General features: G+C 37.7%; 1 protein-coding gene across 2 annotated transcripts in view; it reads right to left on the bottom strand.

The window, feature by feature from the left end:
• Positions 1-15,561, bottom strand: part of TENM3 (teneurin transmembrane protein 3) — a 615,209-nt gene extending 599,648 nt beyond the window's left edge. Inside the window, exons 1-2 of one of the 2 annotated variants that reach the window (XM_084626411.1) lie at positions 15,393-15,561; positions 14,907-14,993 (exon numbers count right to left, since the gene is read on the bottom strand). The gene's annotated coding sequence lies outside the window, so the exon portion shown is untranslated. The remainder of the gene's footprint in view (positions 1-14,906; positions 14,994-15,392) is intronic. The other variant, XM_084626412.1, reaches the window with a different exon arrangement.
• Positions 15,562-17,440: the final 1,879 nt, after the last annotated feature.

The following is a 17,440-nucleotide window of genomic DNA, read 5'->3' as shown; positions in this document are numbered from 1 at the left end:
GGTCATCCGATACTAACTGCTAGATCATTCTATCAGCTCATTCCACTCCACCACACATCAAACTCTCAGAGGAAATAATGCAGCAAAGTTGAATCCCAAGAAAGGTCACACAGCTATGGAAGGAGGAAGGATTGGGGTCACTGCACTCCATCCATACAGATGTGTATGTGAAGGGAGACACGTTTACACAATCTCAGTTAAGTCTCTCTTACTTAGCCCAGCCCCATAAACTGCAAGTCTATTATAATGCTAAGTTTGAAACATCTGACATAACAAAAATAGGGAAAAACAAAAGAGGAAGTTGTCCACAATCATTTCTAGGAATCCCATTCTTGCAGGTATAGAGGGAATGAGTGGCAGAGAATGCATTCACTTGTAATTCCAATCACAAAAAATACCCCTAACCAACAACCAATTGTGAAGAAGAGTAGAGATTACAGTCTGAAGGCAATTTAGAATCACGGGGGGGAAAAAAAAAAGGCTTAGTAGAGAAGTCTAGAGGGCAACGGGATAAGGAGCAAGAGGAAATACTTAGACCTTTCAAAATGCTTAATGCATTAGGTCCTTCTGAACACTGTATTAAAAAACCCAAAATACAACACTCCCCCCCCAAAATGTAGAAAAAATATTAAGTTTGTGATACACAAAAAACCCACAATGGACAATACAAACTGGTATCTTTTTCTAGTTTATTTAATGTTTTATAACAGATTTTTTAAAAATTAAACATTTAATATTTCTATGCAGCAAATATGCAATAGAAAGCTACAACTATGTTAAGTTATACACAGGATTTAAAACTATTCCGTGTGAACAGTCGCAAGCAACACAAACTACCTTTTCAAAACAAGACAAGCAACTGTACAAGAAAATAAATATAATCATAGAATATCAGGGTTGGACAGGACCTCAAGGATTGAGCTCGCAACCCTGGGTTTAGCAGGTCAATGCTCAAACCACTGAACTAGCCCTCCCGCCTCAAAAAAAAAAAAAGCAATCTTGAATTTTTTTTTTAAACAATGATATTGCAAGAAATATTGTTCTCATATCTCATGAATAAATGTTAAATTTATTGCATAAACAATTTTTGGCAAGAGGCCTGATCTTATAAACACTAACGTGTGAAATTTCCTGCACGTGTATAGTCTAATTTTCTTTCAAATGGGTTCCCCAAGTATGTAAGTGTAGAAAGTTCAATCCCTGAGGGGGCCATTTAGGGATCTGGGGCAAAAATTGGGGATTGGTCCTGCTTTGAGCAGGGGGTTGGACTAGATGACCTCCTGAGGTTCCTTCCAACCCTGATATTCTATAATTTGGCCCCCAATTTGCATCCATTGATCTCATCCAATAATAATAGTAGGGATAAGATTTTGGTTATAAAATTGTCTTTGTATGCTATTAATCTCTTGAGTTAAAGAGGACGCTCAAGATATACAGATTTAGACAATTTTCCATCAATCCAATTTCCATAGAAAAAGTTTTAGTTCAGGCATTATGTCTTCCAAGTTTCATTATATTTGGCATAAGTATCTGAAGTGAGAGTTGCTAAAAACAACATCTTGTCTTTATTCTTCTCCTAAATTCAAACCTTAAAGTTACAAAGTCCAATCCTACAAACTCCTACTCTTGTTGAACAGCTCTTCCATATGATTAGTGGCATGCCAGCGTTCAAGATCAGAATTTTAAAAAAAAAAAAAAAAGAAGAAGAAAACACCCTAACAAATTGGAGCTTCAGTAATCTTTACTTCAGGTACTATCATTTGTAATCTATTCTCAGAACAAAACAGTTTACTACAAAATAGGGGCCTCACGGGTCCACAACAGGAGGATTTTTTTAAATGCCTGTTAAACTACTCATAACATTTTCAACTACTATTATACATCCTAGATTGTCTGACTATACTGAAAGAAGGACAGGAGACACGTGATATGGTTTTAATCAGGCCATAAATTTATTTTTAGATGTATAAAAGTACACAGTGCAAGTAACTCCATGTTCATTCAATATCTAGCTGGGGGGCTTCCACCATCTGCCCCGTTTCCATCCACGTTCCTCAGCCAGTCCACTGCTGGGACCTTACCAGCCACCCCCCTCTTGTACAAGGTTAAAGTGGGCTACAAGAAACGGGGGTTGGCTTCCTGCTGTACCATTTATAGGAGTCTCTCCCTCCTCCCATTCCATTCCTTTAACCAACACCTTTTTTAAGTCCTGTACCAAGCCATTTATCTGGTCACTGTATGCCTTCCCAATGGAGTACCTGAACTGAACATCTGCCCCACACTTACATAATGAGTTGCAACGTGTAGCCTCACCGCCTTCACTCCTCACCATAATAAAGCCTGCCTGGAACTCGCTGTGTGGAAGGCGAAAAAACAGCATTCCACCTAAGCCAATCTGGTGGTGATGGAAAAATTCCTTCCCAGCCCCCCCCCCCCCCCCGCAGAAAGGAGCGACTAGCGTGATGCCCACAGCAGTTCCTGACCAAACCTGGTATTTTGCCACCTCAAGGGGATGGAGGGTGGGTGCTCCCTCACTTGTTCTATGGGAAAAAGGGATTCTCACACCCAGGCTTGCTCCTTTTCAGCCCCTCAGTCCTACTAGTCCCAAGGGATAGTCAGCATCACCACACTGACCCACACCCCCTTTTGCACCAGCTTCTGACTTCTCTCTCTCTCTCTCCCCCTCGCCCCATAAAACACTGTTCTGTCTCCGTCAGCAAGCCAGACAAAGGCTCTCCAGCTTAAAGGTGTGGTGTGGCCATTTAGCATAGTGAAACTATGTCCTGTTGGGTTAGCTTTACAGTTAAATTAAAATGAATGTCTGTGGCTATTAAACAAAACTGGCTACTTCTTTTTGCACATTTGCATCAAGTTTCTCTGGACTGGAGACATTCTACAATTATCTTTTATTCAAATGTTTTGAAATTAAATATTTTAACATAATATTTTAAGCAGTCAGTTCTGAGATGGGTGCATTTTAATGCACCCATCTTCTTTATGAGGGAGGTGCCCATCATATTAAACATGTACCATGAAATGCTAACTTACTAAAGAATTTCTAATATTTCTGAATGTTTTTCTTCTTTATAGCTGATTCTTTTCTCCAAGCAGTCATCATTGTATCTGACATAGGAGGTTCAAATTCTGCTTGTCTAATTTACACAAATACTCCCAGTGAATTCAAAGGAACTATCTTGCAAAAGAGGTGAACAGGGACCTGCCCAGAACAGATTACAGAAAAAAAGTTAAACCAGTTCAGTAAAGCTGCATCTGACTGAATGTGAAGGAGTATGGACCCTCCATATCCAACTGTTGGGGGGTTTGAAAACCCCAGGCAACCAAGCCACGGAAGTGATGGAACCATTTGTGTGAACACAGATCACAAGCAAGTAATCATTTACAGCTCTAACCAGTTGAAGAAATAAGCATTTCTGAGGTCTAGTGAAAAACAGCTAATTTGGCATACATTTTGAACTTGTGAAAAAATATTTGACTATTGAATACATTTAATATTTAAGGTTTGAATTTGAGAAAGAGCAACAAATATCTGTAAAGTATATTTAAACTGCTGAACAACTTATGATAAATTTTTAAAAAAATCACCCATTAACTTTCTAAGTAATTAAATCAAGTGACTGCCAGTCTAGTAATATTTGATAAGACTACAGTGCTGCATATCCCAGTATCACAGTTCGGGTAGAATCCCTCACCAGACATTCACATCTTATCCTTAAACTCTCCTAGCTCCTAAAGAATAGTTCTTTAAAAGTAATGAGCCTGATCCTACAATCCCTTATATATATGAATAATCACTACCCACTAGAGAGATCCTATTGAAGTCAATGGCACTATTTGTGTGTGTACAGATTACTCATGCAGCAATTTGCAGGATCAGGACCAACAAGTGCATAAAAACTGCACATCTCCCTAAATTTACAGTCTCCCTCACAAATCCCTAATTTAGAATGAATTACAGGTTTCCTCAGACCAAAATTCTTTGTAATTATTTCTCAAACCAGGACTAAATGTATAGATGTAAACACATAAAATAAATGCACAGCCTAATTCAGCGATTGAGCTCAGAATCAGTATAGAATGGCATTGATCAGGACATGCAAGCAAAGAGGACAAACACGGGGATGGATTTTAAGTGGCTAGTCACAACATCATTTGCATTTATCAATGGATAGGGGCACCATTTATCCATCTCCCCATACCTGTTGTTTAGGTGGGTCACTGCAGGGTTTATAGAGCATCTATCATACAGGCCATAACCCAGGGTAGATTTTCCACTGCCTACCCCAAGGATTCAGCTTACTCTGCTGAATCCTGCCACCTTCAACCACCAAAAAGGGGGCAGATTGCAGATCATGGCCCATTTTTAGTACCTTTTAAGGACTTCATGTCTCCCTCCCCCCGGAATCCACTAGCAAAATCCCACATCTCTTACTTTCTTGTTGCCAGCCCTTTGGCTTTTATTTGCCCTGAACTTCAGCCGCAAGTTGTGATGAAACAAACAAACATTCACACAACTCCTAATATAAACCCTAAATCCTATACCTATTTAACTTAGCTGTGTCTCCATGTTGCTATTACGAAGATTTTAAATAAAAAATAAAAATAAAGCACCTAGGTCCCAGCCAATTTGGTGCCAATGGGAAAAATTCCTTTCTGACCTCAACAGGCAATTAGTCAGACCTACAGCAACCTGAAAATACAGTTCCTATACCATATAACTACAGGGAGGGAGTGTAAGGTTCATCTAAAAATGAGGAAAGAGGTCTTAAAAATCCCTGCCCAAGGGTTTAAACAAATGAATGTGAGAGGAAAGAGTCAATCAGCTCCCACCTCTGGCGGGCCCTTGGCAATGGGACATTCAAGGGGAAGAGGGTCCTATGCATGTGTACACTCCCTGTTTATCCTAAAGCTGTTCAGCAGCTTGCCGATCCAATCAAGTTTTGCATCTGTTAAATCAGTGGGTGGCAACTGGATTGTCCTACAATTCATGATAACTGCTCGTGTTACTATTAACTTAAAAAAAGAAAGAAAAAAAAACAACTGCAGAAAATCCATTCCTATGAACATTTTAACAGTTTCTTTAGAGTTAGGGTTTTCAAAGGGAGAAGTAGCCTTTTCAGAACTCAGGTAGTAATGATACTTTACCATTCATAGCCTAATAAAATTTGATACTTAAATACAGATCATTTGTATAACTGACATAAAAGAGTTTGCTCCAAATAAATATGAAGTATGCTGAAAAAGATCTGTTAAAGTGCTTATTTTTTTACTACATTACAAATAGATAAAAACACTTCTATCCTCTGATGTTTAGAGAATTAGCTGATGGCATCCATAGAAAAATCACTTTGCCATCGTTTTCAAGTCCCTCGTTTGTCACACCACATCAAACCTCTTCATAACAGAGTTAAAATATCTTGCTTCAAAAAATAGATATTTATATAAAAACACCTGGAAGATATTAAGCTTCTGCCACTACTGCACTAAAGCGAGGGTTGACCTACACAGCTAATATTAAATTTCAAAAATTAAATACATATCCATACTGTATGCAGCCTAGCTGGAATTCTCTTGATTAAACATCCTAATTAATTTGGCTATGGTGTGTTTTATATTATAATTTAGCTCTTATTCATGAGGTCCATTTATTCAGTCCGTTGAATTTAATGACTGTACCATATTTAAATATATTGTTAAAAGTTCTAATATTACATATCGTGCCATAAGTAACTATTTGGCTACTTCATGAAACAAAGCATCATTTTGAACTTAGCTTTATTAAAAGAATAATAAAGATGGATATGCACTTCTGAGAGCCATTTAAACACTTCAGAAACAATCTATTCTGTGCTAAGTGTTTGTATTCAAATTTTCTTGTGCTTTAAAGACATTTTTCTCTGTAATGTATTTTGATGGTTGCATTAATTAGCCCACTCTTTTTTATGCAATTTATTGCTTTCAAGCTTCAAACAAACAAACTCTATTAACACAAATGCATTTCCAGTTCATTCTCTACATAGATAGATCACTAAACATTACTGGCAGACTATAATTAAATAGGTGAAAGATCCATAGAACGGCAGCATAAGCATGAACATCTCCATTCAAGATTGTTCTTCCCTCACAGCCCAATCCTGTGAGGAGCTGAGCATCCTTAACTCCCACTGACTTCACCGAGACCTTAGGATACTAAACATCTTGTAAGAGGTATGCAGCACCTCACATCATTAAGCTCTCAAATACTTATTGAAATCACAGCATTATACAATTTACCTGAGATACGGATGGGGGAGGAGGGGGAAATCAAGTTTTTCTGCAGTTCTGTACCGAGGTGCATACTTAGCAAAACAACATTGTGTGACCACTATTCATTTAAAGATCATTCCTCCGTCAACTGTTTATGTAAAAAAACAAATTATTTCATTTGAACATTATACAACTATAAATGTTATGGGTTTGCTGCTATTAAACTGTAACAAAATAAAAGGGGAAAAGCTGTAAAAGATAAATTCCATATAATCTTTTGCCCCCAATTAAGTGATCAGTACAACATGTTAAATCATGCTCAAAATAAAAACACATGAAGCCTATATTGCTCAAGGGTTCCACTGGCCAAAGTCTTGATTTGCTAACTAATTATGGATTAAAGGAAATCAAAGCTGAAGTCTCACCTGAATGTCTACCAGTATGACTTGTCAAATTCAAGCTATAACCTTTCAGTATTCCTGAAAAAACTGTGGACAATCATATGTGCAGAAGTAGCGGACCTGAAGTTCTACTTTTGCAAAAGGTCTTATCAATTTACTGGTCATATGGGATAGCAGTAAAATACCTACAACGTCCTTGACTGCTGACTGAATAATAGAACTCCAATGATTTTTCCTCTCCACCCCCAGCCCCCCCCAGTATTACAGAATCATATGACTGCTCAGTCACTATGTCATCACAGAACAAAGAAGATGACTGGCTGAACCATAATCAAACCTTTTCCTAGCTACAACTGCATGATTCAGACTAGACCACTGGCATGCAAATCAGAAACATCTCCTGAGAGGGGATAAGGAAGACACTGAAAGCTTTATAATTTCAATGGTATGAATGAGGACAGACTTACAAGAAAAATTGATTATTTTCTGCTTTGTCAGGTTTTTTAATGCAAAATTAAGGATACCACTGGAAAGCAATAAGGCTCAGACCATCAGCATTCACTCAAATAAATAATACATTTTATGAATGGAAAGAATTATTTATATTTTGCTGAAGAGGAAAGAAAGGGCTAACATAGTAAAGTTAAAATTTATTAACGGCAAATGTCTCATTCTGAGAGACCCTAGCCCTGTTCCACAACTAGTGTAAATCACCACACATCCACCAAAGTCAATGGAGGTACGCTGGATTACAACAGAGGAGCATCCAGCGCACTCCTAGCTTCAGTTGTTATTAAAGAATTAGCCATAAAAAGAGTAATCCTGTTGGCACTTTTCCTCTTAGTTTATAGACAGTAATTTGTGATCAAATTTACTGGTCGTATTATACATGTTTTAATAACTATCAGTTTGCTAGGAAAATGTTTATTTTTCAGAGAATAAACTGTTTATTAATCTACCAATGGTTACCTATAGGTACTAATATTTACTTCATGTTCTGATGAGAGATTTTTATTACATTCTATTCTGTAGATAAGTGAAATAAATTACTTATGATGTTTTTTGGTATTAAGGAAATGCTGATGCTCCTAGTAATTAGTATTAATGACCCCCCGTTATTTAGATTATAATTTTTTGGCCAAGGTCCTATACATTTTATTTATGAAGCACCACACATCTCTCTGATATAATATAACTTAATAAAATAGTCAATGGCAAATGCTCTGTTGAGTTCAACAGCAGTGGAAGGGCCTATACCTGTATGACAGCCAAAGTACTATATACTGTTTGCTAATCTGAATGACCATTTATTAGCACCAATGATTTCTTAGATGACTGTACTTTAAAAACATTCATCTACCCTTTGACCCGAAAGAAATTAAGTCAAATGCAAAACTCATCTCAGAACTCTATATTTTAGGAAACTTTTTATCCTTCAGTGAGTTGGTTTATAGTGAATAATGTGCTGTTTACACTGTTCAATTTCTTTTAAAGACTCTGAAATGTGGTTGTCTATTGTGTTCTCTCTCTCAAGAGAAGAAAATCCATATTTTAAATCTATGCTTCACCAATTACAGCACTGGGAGTAGTTTTTTTAAACCATCAGAAATTGTAAAATCTCAAATAAAGAAATAGAACAAACACATTGGACCCCAGTCTACTGTGATTTTACTGTTATTTAAAAATAAAAATAAAAATGCTTCATGCTGACAGAAAGTAATGCAGCACAAACCGCAAACTGACTTCGCTACCACATTTTACAGTATCAATAGACAACTGATGGTTTATACTACTGTCAGTATTCATTTTTAGGATTGTTATTTCCATAGGTTATTGATTTCCTATAGGGACAATTATTTCACCTCCATACTTAAAGCTGTAATGCAAAATATTAATACAAGATGCTACATTAGATTTCTGTAACTTGGATGTAAAAATTTAGTAAGAATAAAACTTCAATTAAAAATTCTAACTAGACATTTTAGACAAAATAGTCTACTTTCCACTCAATGGGCACATAAGATATGAACGTTAAAGAGAGACACATGGCTGCCTCAAAGTGGAATAAACCCCTAAAAATAATTAATAATAATAATCAGTTAATTCTTTTAAAGTAACAGAAGTACTAAAAAGTTGAAAACATTCCATTGGAAATAAACGAGATGTAAAAAGTAGGTATAGAGATTAAATACTAAATTTGTGCCAATGAAATCTGATTTGCCAAAAGGGGATACTTTGTATAAAGTCACACAGAAAAACTTGAAAATGCAGCAATTATGCACATTTACACCCAGCCCAATTTAAAAAAAAACAAAAAAAACCCCACGAACAATACCACCTTCATATGAATCATGCACTGAAGATCTGACTATCTGTTCCTTCTCTATGGAGAGTTGGTTATACTGATTTAGAACAGCATGTATGTCATTAGAAGAAAGTATTCTCTTTCTTTAGATTAGAGGAATATTTTAAACAGTATAAAAATAAAGCTGGCAGATAGTTTTCTGCAAAATAATGTAGTAATTGCAATAATCTTTAAAGCAAAAACAAATTCAAGAAATATACTAGTTACAGCAGACTGATAAATGAAAAAAGATTTCTCACTTTACAATGTTTCAGCACACACTATCTTTTGATTTCTTTTTAATTACTGCAAAAAAAATTTTTTAAAGGTTGATCAAAAAATGTCCTAAACAGATTGTTTCTTTTCTGAAATTGAAAATAGTTTTTTTTAAAAACAGATTTGATGTGCATGCATGAATGCCAGATTAGAATGGAGACTAACTGCATTGAAGTAGCCATTACAATCTATCATACACAAGTAATTTACAATAAAAAATTTTCACAATAGATATAGCCAGCCAGATTTAGACCCCACCTAGTCCATTGATTTCAATGGGTTTGCAAGAGATATTAATTTAGCACTGGAAAATGTTGAGCCCAATTCAGTGTCCTGGATACAATTTAATGGTTTGTTTTGTCTGGATTCATGACCATTAACTTTCAGACACACACACACACTAAACAATGAAGTTTATATTAATGAAAGCCAAAATTCAAAGTAAGATTGCCAGCTGATCTTTAACTTGTCTGTTGAGTTTCAGTGTTATAATATACATAGATTTACACCCTGTTCCTAGACATGACATATCTTGACACAACAAAGGAAGTTAAAAGCCAGAATTTCAATCTTCACTATGAATTTTCTATCTTGTATCAGTTAAAGGTGTTATTTTATATTATTTTTATGTGAATATTTTATTCCAAACTTGCACTGGAAAAAAAAATGTATGCATGTATGTATGTATGCATGCATGCATGCATGCAATGCAGACAGACATCAGTCTGGAAAGAGACTCTAAAGGTTATTATTGCAAGTGTTATTATTCTGTACTCTGGAACTTGTTGAAAAAGATTATTCCCTTTGTAAGAGTTCTGGACTTCTGTTACGGCTATTTCAGCTACAGGTTAAGATGAACACGTACAGTAAGATAACATGTAAAAGAATGTATGGTTCTTCCACAAACACCACCAGCCTTTCTGTAGTTGTGTTTAATATTTAACTATGTAATTGGGCAAACATTTCATAATTTCTGTATCTTGTGTTCTTGTGATTAGGCAAAACTAACTCTGAAAACATTTATATTCAATAGTTTAATTGTAACACACCCAGAATTATCTAAACTATCTAAAGTGAAAATCTATCAGCCATGTATTTAGTGTCAATAGCGTGACAGAGATTAAAACCACTGGACAGACCATACATAAATGAAAGCAACACCAAACTAAAGACCTGGCACAACTCATTGGGGTTTTTGTTTGTTGTTTTTTAAGGACCCTCTATTTCTTTGTTTTAATCTTGTCATCCTGATTTGAGTTCTATTGAACTACATATATTTGTGTGTCACACTCAGCAGTAAAACGCAAACATGTACTTTTGGTCTATAACAAAATGTTCATGAAGACGAGGTAGAAGACAGACAGAGAACAAAATATGCAGATATCACAGCAGGCACGAGAACATCTACTATCCTTACTCTTTTTGGAAAATGATAAAGAATTACTTCCCCATGCACTACCTTTCATTACCTGGGTTATATCGAACACCTCAAACAGTAAAGTTATATCACACAGCAGTAGGTTTACATATTGTACACAAAGACCATTCCCATTATTTATGATTTGGGAAGTTAAAATATTTATACCTTTCTAGAAGAACAAGTTATTCTTCAAAATAATATTCAAGACACGCAGTATCATGGTAAAGTATTATTTACAAATAATTTCTTATCATTCCAGATTTAAAGGAAATACATGACTTTGTACCTAGGCAGCAGTTTAAAAACAACATTCAAAGATGCATGAATTAATTGTTCGTAAAACAGCCTCATTTTCTCTAACTCTTCTATAAAGCTTCCATCAGGCCACAGAAAGGGCATCTGAGTAGTGTGACCCAATAGTCTGAAACTCTTAGAAGCCATAACACTTGTTTTGAAACAAATGACTTCTCAAGCTGGAGCAGTCCTGCTATCAATCACCAACAAGTTAATTCTACATAATAAGGCCGGTTTGGATGCAGACTGATACATTGTGAAACGCTGTATCTAAAATTGATTAGAACAGCACTCAAAATGAATACAGCCCTCCAAATCACTTCTTTGCTCAGAAACATTAATCTCAATTATAAGGAGAGCTTCATAATGGTAATGCTTGGTATGAAAAAAAAAAGTATTAAATAAATCAGGGTTTATAAGACATAGCGATTAATCAGTTTTAGAACTAAAAAAGGGAAAGCTTTTTAAAGTGCACATTTCTACTGTAAAGCCGTTGTAACTTCCAAAACTTTAAAGATTTATTTTTCAAAAACTGTGTAAACTGACAATGTAGAACCCATCTTAACTATGGGCTTTTAAATAAAAGGTTACTGAAAATTGGAAACCTTCATACATTAACACTACATTTTAATATGATACAGTTCATTGATCCTATATTTGTGCAACTTGTCACTCATACTGAAAGTGCCATAAAAGAACTCCTAAGTTCAAGGAGTTATTTGGGGAAGGGAGAAATTTCTTGCACCCAACCAAAGTCTTCATGATAATACAGTAGAATCCTATTTGATAAACAGAGTTCAATTGAATAAACTAGCAGAAAGACTAATTGCAGTGGGCTAAAGTGGCAAATTCGCAATCCATATCTGTTAAAACAGCAAAGTGGTTAGAAGAGTTCACATACAAGAAAACAGGTAGTAAAGTAACAAAGTAAAATAAGCTTCTAAAATAGAATTAGGAATACCATATATTTTCTGTGCTCAGATTTAACATGTCTATTTCATGCACACAGTAGTTCAAACATGGTCTTTGTCAAACTGATCAAGCAAAATACAATATATCTGTGCATAACAAAATAACTCAAGAGAAAAGTATTTGGAAGAGATTTTCCTTCAGATTTTTTTCATTGCTACAGTATGTTTAAATAGGGATATGTATTTTCTAAAAGTTAGAATTTTATATGTCAGCATTAACTTCAGTAAATTCAATCTCATGTTAGAATACAAGATACTTCTGTCCCAAAGTTTTACTATAAGTTATTTGCATTTTCTTTCAGATCTACATAGCACAATGCAGTTTTGTATACATGGTCTAATCTCACAAGGTGCTGAGCGCTCACAGTTCCTACTGGGCCTAATGCAAAGTCCATGGAAGTCAATGGGAGTATTTTCCTTCTCTTTCATGGGTTTTGGATAAGGCTCATTGATTTCAATGCAGTTGACAGTGCTCAGCACCTTACAGAACTGGAACTATAGTTTGTTAACTGTTATGTTTCTAGGAGAAGACGACAATGTAATGAACTTCAACTTTGCCAAAATTTCATTTTCTAGTATTTGTATGGTTTATCTCCAATAAAAATTGTTTATTTGCACATTGATTTGTATCTTTAAATCCATTTTCTTTTGGTATACCCTACCGGCTTGGCTGTTTGTGTATAGGATAATTACTCCTCAATCAAAAGGGGTTTAACTGAAGTACCAGTTTTAACTTACTAACTGGATTATGAATGTTGATCTGGAGTTTTCCCCTTCCCACTAAATTTTAAACAAAAAGGATTTATTTTTGATGGAAAAACTATTTGACCATCCTCTATCTTTCAGTTTTTACACATGTAAAATTAGCTCACTTTCTACATATTACACATACATACATATACACACACACACACACACAGTAGCCTGTCTTCTAGTTTATGAGACTAAATAAGTAATGTAACAAGTCCATAGTGACCAAAAAAAAAAGGAACCCATACAGCAGTGTAATATAACACAATTTGAAAAATAATGTTCTAGACAACTTTAACATTTTTATTTTATATAATCAACAGTCCATTCTAAGGTCTAAGAGCGTATATTTTTTCCTGTTTTGTATTTACATACAATTACATTTTGGTATAGAACATATGTATAGAAATTCTTCCACAATCGTCTTTATGTGCATTTATTTGTAATCCTGAATATCAGTTTTTTGTTCAGTTTTGTTTGTGTGGGGTTTTTTTGTTTTTAGGGGGAATTATAGTTGTGTTTATTGTATTTTTCTTCAAGGAACATGCACGTAATTTAATTTGCCATTTTAAGTTCATTAGTTATCTTATAGAGGTATCATGTTTACATTTAAATTTGTGCTTTGAAACTCAATATTGGAATTTACCTATGCATAGAATTTTTTTAAACTGTTAAATATAGTTAAGGCAAAACATCTGCATCTAGAAGCAAAATAAGCAATATACTGGATATCATACAAAGAAAGAATTTGTAAAGTTAAAAAATTTCTAATGTCAAACAGGTTTATCACATTTAGTGAGTACAGATGCAGGCTATTTCACTATTCTCACACTAAAAACAGTTTTGAATCTAAATATAAACAAATTTGAAAGAACCTTGAACTGCAGAAGACCACAGAGTAATGACCGATATTAGAACTTAAGATTGTGGGTCGACATACAGGCTATTTTTTGTGTATTTTAATATGGTAAATTACTTGGTTATAAAGTGAAGTTTACAATATAAAACTTTTTAGCACACAAACCACAGGCACTGACAGGATTGACCATATCAAGCACAGTATTATTCTAAGAAAGAAAACAAAAATACAGGAAGTTTAAATAATATCATTAGAACAAACAAAACGCCAGCAACTTGGAATATGTTTCAGTCACTACATATTAACGCTGCTTATTTTACATTTTCTTTGCAATTTACTGAACACAAGTAAAAAGAATATCCCTGCCCATTCTCTTTTCTTTCTTCTTTAAAAGAACAGAAAGAACAGGGAAAACCTGAACATATTTCTATTTCCAGAGTGTACAGACCACCCAATGGGGTCTGCCACTGCCTACAATCGTTTGACAAATACATTGTCTTTATTCATAGCACTATATTTCTTATCTTCTGACAATCTTAAGCATACAGATCACAGATAACATGAACCATGTTAAAATCTACCACAAGTCAAGCCAGGGCAACCTTTTACACTTCTTCAACTTCCATTAGTCTTACAAAATAAAAGTCTGGGCACTTTCATTTATCTTCCAAGTGTAATGAAGTGACGTGAGAAAATAAATGAAACTGCTGTGGTAGCAGATCTCTCTGCACTAGATCTACACTAGAATGCAATAACGTGCAAGCCCGCACCTTTGCTAGCGTACAAAGTGTATGTTTGGGATAAGTAGCGTGTGTACGCTTACTCACTGCATCGTTTCAGCAAGGACTGCGAGACCCACGTTTGGGAACAGCAGCACCACGCAAGCGGAGAGCATCGCCAGCAGGGAGAAGCACAGAACTCGGATGAGCTCGTTCTACAAAAACTCCGCTCATTTGCTCGGCGCGTTTTTCTCCTCTCGTGGTCCCCGTGTCCGTCCCCTCCTCACGGTGGGGTATTTAGCGGGGAACCAAACAGCAGCTGCCAGCAGCCCAAGTTCCCCTCAGAGGAGGGGATGCTGGAGACGGGGGCAGGAGAGAGGAAATAGTGTTGGGGGGAGGGGGGAGAGCCTGCCACACACTCCCAGCAGACCGGCTCACTCCGCTTGCAGCCCCCGGGAGGGGAAGGACACGAGTCCCGATTTAAGCAAGTCTCTCCGACTCCCCGGGCTCCTGGCACCCTGCGCCGCTCGCAGCGGCAGCGCCACCCCGCTCGCTCCCCCACAGCCACCGGCCACTCGGACCAGCACAGAGAGCAGCGCTCCACTTACCCAGGGCTGCCAAGCTCGCTCCGGCTCTCCTCCTCCTGCTCTCAGTATCCCAGCAGCGGCGCCGGGGAAAGCACCACGCACCCAGCGCTTGGCCAAAAGCGGGGGGAGGGGAAAGCAGAAAAGAAAGGAAAAGAGTTACAAGTTCCTTCCCCTGCCCGCTGCTGCACCCTGCCCGGGGCGTGGGGCGGGGGGAGAAACGCACCGCGCCCAGGAGTTCACTTTCTCCCTCTCCCCCGCCTCCCCCAGGCCCCTCTGGCTCGGTCCTCCCCTGGCTGACAGGGCGCGCGGGGACGCGTTGCTTTCCGCTCTCGGGAGCGGCTCCGGAGAAGGGGGGGACGCTACAATAACGTGCCCGGGACCAGCAGCCACCGCCGCCGGGAGGACGTAATTGTGCACGAACACCGGGAAGCCGGACGGGAGACTTGGCTCAGCCGCAGCCCCAGCCCCAGCCCCTGCCAGTCAGCCGCACACGCGAGAGGAGCCTACCATGCGCCGCCCCAGCGCAGAGCAGGGGGAGGGGGGCGAGATCCGCGCCCCAGCGCAGGGCGACGGGGACCCGCCTGAGCATTTATAATCCCCAGCGCCTCCGCTCCAGCGCCTGCCGAGTGGACGGTGGCTTCCCTCTGCTCCCCTTTCCGCAAAGATGTCCCCTTGGCTGCGTTTTCCTGCCAGCTGGGATTTGCTGGGCTGAACCACCTTTGCCTTCTTCCCCGCCGCTGCCGCCTGCCTGGGTTAATGTAAAATACCGAGGCTCCCATGCTGTGACCAATCAGTACATCTACTACTAGTGCAATGATTTAGGGGTCATCCATGACTAACACTTCACGCTGATGAATGGCTCTTTGCAGCTTTCTGCCCTGATGAGGGTGTCTGCACGCTACTGATTGCAAACACTAATGAACTTACAGCCTCATGATATATTCTCTCCGACCAGCGCCAGGAGAGCGGGTTTTTATTGGGGGCAAGGGGGCTGGTTGATTGATTTTTCCATGGGGAGGGTGATAATGGTGATAAATAACTCCATTTTTACCCCAGTGCATGCACGTCATCAATGTACTCAAAACCCCTGACAGTCTTAGAAAATACTTTTCTTGGTGTTTCAGAGGTTGGGCATATTAGGTCAGCTGAGTCCCTAGATAAAGGTGGGAGCGAGCAAGAGACTGTCTAGGAAGATTGATGCGGAAGCAGAGGGGTATAATTAAGGTTTCACAAACCCAGCAGCCGGACCCCATTTAAAATAGCTCATGAGAGTGACCTGCGATGTTTATGAACAACCCGTTGTCTGAAGCGTACACCTTGTGATAAGCCCGAAGTCTTTGTACCCATAAGTAAAACACTCTCCTACCTATTTTAGCTGTGCGATAGTACAGCTGAAATATTTGCTCTGTGGCCTAACTTGAAGATTGTTCGAAAGTAGACTAGACTTAGAACAATATCAACAAAGGCCAACACTGAGAGTCACCTGATTGTAATTTATGAGGTTTCCTTTTAAAATAAATTTCCCCCCTAACCATACATACACGTACACATACACAGGCATAGAGAGACTTCTGTTTATTTTTCTTCCTCCTCTCACTCTCCTTTTCCAGCAATCTCCCCCGCCCCAACCGGCACAAAAAGTAGATAGCAGTCAGAGTCAGTGGTGGACTGTATACAAAGTATCCACCTGTAACAGTCATTAATGCATTATAACATTAATCTTCACATTCATATTCCTGAATATCCTGGCCCTGGCCCTCCTCTAAAACAGAGAAATAACCATAATTCCTCTTTTTAGTCTTTCATTTTAGGCTTAAAGAAGTTCTACACACCAACTATGAACTTTCACTAATGTTCATGAAATTAGCAGTGTTTTAAACATTTAGCTGCCGGAGCTATCTGCCACGGTATGCTGATATTCCAGTCTCAGATATATTCATCACCTTTCCGACTCAATAATGGAAACGCCACTATATTATCCAAAAAGTTTCTTAGTAAATTCCCAAGGTATGCAATTACTTGGAAATACCATGTAATCGAGGAAATTATATATACATAATTATATATTATGTTATTGACAAGCATGGTTAGCCTTACCTATGATCCACTCAACAATTCTTTCTTTTCTATGGTGTTTTACCCATTTGTCTCCTATTGCTTTTAACGAGCATTTATACTGTGGAGGGTTCAATCTGGGAAGCAATGCATCTGGACATCTAAACTGATTCCTGAGTGATGTACGAGCAACGAGAGCCACATCTGTAAATTACAGTGTGTACCTCATCAAAGAACAATCATCCTGCATTATCAAACATTTTTACAGCATATATAATAGACAAGCGTAATTATAATATTTAATCTATAGGAAATACTGTGGCTATTTTATAATATAAACAACTTATTTTCGCTACAAAGTTGAAATATTACAGGCTAATTGTTTCTAAATCCCTACACATAGTTTAGTTTACGTTTCTGACGACGCTAAAAATAAACCAGTGGGACAGAAATGTATACTGTCCTGGCTCCGGTGGTGCTACTTAAATGATGGGGATTTC

This window comes from Lepidochelys olivacea (genome assembly GCF_965140295.1).
Source record: "Lepidochelys olivacea isolate rLepOli2 genome assembly, chromosome: 4".
In the NCBI taxonomy this organism is placed as follows: Eukaryota; Metazoa; Chordata; order Testudines; family Cheloniidae; genus Lepidochelys; species Lepidochelys olivacea.
This window is presented reverse-complemented; position numbering and strand designations above follow the sequence as displayed.